This window comes from Artemia franciscana, chromosome 8 (genome assembly GCF_032884065.1).
Source record: "Artemia franciscana chromosome 8, ASM3288406v1, whole genome shotgun sequence".
Lineage (NCBI taxonomy): Eukaryota > Metazoa > Arthropoda > Branchiopoda > Anostraca > Artemiidae > Artemia > Artemia franciscana.
In genome coordinates, this window is record NC_088870.1 from 22678725 (window position 1) to 22681222 (window position 2498).

Sequence of the window (2498 nt, forward strand, 5' to 3'; positions counted from 1 at the left end):
AAAGAGAAATCACAAATGCAACAGCACAAATACATAAAAAAAAGACAAGGAGAAAACGAAGCCAGTTTCCCTACATTAGTAATTAATATAGATCAGTATTTGAATGAGGCTTTAACCCTACTCATCCATACAATCACATAGGTCAAACAACATAGCCATACACAATCAACCATAAGCAATAATCCATGGACAGGCAGTCATGTCTTAAGTAAGTATAAGTCATCATTTACCAAATATGAAAAATAGAAAAAAGACAAATAAATCAGAGACAACAACCCAACATAAGGGCTCATCAGGAGAATGCACACTTGCCTATAGGGTTTCGGCACTTCAGATTCCCTACCCAGGCAAGTGGGGTGCCTACCATAAAATCGCTCTGGTATCCCCGTGCTAGGCATCACCCCCATAATATATGCCTATGAAAAAAAAACATAAAACAACCAAGTAACACCAAAACAAACTTATCATACTTCGGTTCAGGCCCTCGTATATTTATATTACAAATTCAAAATCTATATTAATACTAAACATTTATTAAGAAAAATTCACTATATCAAATTTAATCTATTAATAATAATGTGACCTAGATAAAAATCAAGGAAATGAAAGCGAAATAAGATGATTTGAAAATTTTATATATGCAAAAACCTCCGGAAATCCACTGTCAAATATTAGGGACACACCAAACTCAGTAACAAAGAAAATCAAAATCAACCAAAGATTTCACTAAGTATTTCAAGATAATTCTTTCGTTATTTATTTAAAAGTTTTTTATAATGAAAACTAAATTTTTTAAATTGCCATTTAATATATTTGCAGAAAAACCTCTTAAAAGCAATTTTTGGTTTAACACTTTACATCTATTTTTAAAATCAATATAATTGCTAAAAATCCTTGCATATCTAAGTAACTGTGAGTAAAATACTGAAGATGTGATATTTGAGTGTTTATTAATTTCAGGGAACGGGAAATTAATCAATTCAAAATCGAAATCAACCGTTTTAGTATACATTTTAAAACTTAATTTATTATTATCAGAAATATTAATATTCAAATCTAAGAAATGACCTTCTAGACCAGTGCTAGTGCTAAGACTAGGTTGGAGAGTAATCTCCTGATGAATATATATTTTTAGAAATATCAACAAATTGCTTACAATTTAAAACCAAAATATCATCCAAATATCTTTTATTATTTGACAAAACATGATTTAAATTATTTGGATTATTCTTATCCCTCATATATTTATATTCGAGTTGAATACAACGTAAACCGACTTTGGCGGTTTACAAAGTAAACCGCCAACCCATAATGCTTGGAATCGCTTCTTTTCCTCCTAAAAAAATTATAAGACTCAATGTTTGATAGCTCTTCATTTTCAGTACTTAACCAAGTTTCAGTCAAACCAAGAACATTTGATTTACGCAGATTTCAACACAACTCCAATAAATAATCATAAGAACTATTCAGCCCTTGACAATTTAAATAAAAAAGTACTAAATGATCTTGTCGATTCAAATCCGAAACATTCATTAATTCACAAACAAAAATATATTTTTATGGCTCATTTACACCTTGAATACTCTGAACAGTCATCTCAACCGAATCATTACGAAGAATTATAATTTATTTCCTCATAAGAACTTGCAAAATTTCTCTCAAGCAGTTCAACTTTACCCTTAAGTTGTAACATAATTATATTTTACACTTCCTACATACTTTGAACCCGTACCTGTATACCTCCTCATATGTTTTAAATAATAACAACAAAATTTATAAGAATACTCAGCCAGATAAAGTTCTTTCTGGCACAAAAAAAAATACAATAAAAAAGACCATTATTTGTTGTGGCAGAAGTTCCCAAATCTTTCTACTGGCCATTCCTTAAGGAAACGAATACATAGACATGGTTGTATAGATCTCTTAATCCAAGTTTCAAAACCTATTGTTTAACAAATACTAAGTCGGATACCCAAAAGCTTTTGTAGAACTTCTCGAACAGAGGGTGAGAATCTTCAGACAAAAAAAGAATTCTGATTGCTCATGATAGTTTTACCACGAAGATTTCTCAATGTTTTCCATAGTAGTCACGAAGATTTTGAGCCTGTTTTAGAAATGCAATTTTTAGCTCCATGTTTCCCATTGTAACCTTTATTAGCTTTTTTTCAGGCTTGACATAAGCTAACATATAGTTTGGTATTTCATGAATCCCAAGGCCTGACAAAATTATATTATCAAAAATCGTCTTGGCGTTTCCAGTATAATTTACTGTCGCGTTCCATACTAAAATGTTTTTTTTTTTGTTTCTTGCTTTCCAGCTTCATTATGGTATGCTTTATGATAGATAAGTGTGATTTCAGAAGACTCCTCAAATCTTTGTATTCTGCCTCAAGGCTAGTATCATTAGGCTAAATACTTTCCACCTTCAATTTCGATTCCAATATGGATTCTTTGATCTTAGAAATTCTTTGCCTTAAAACTTAAAACTAGTCCTGAAA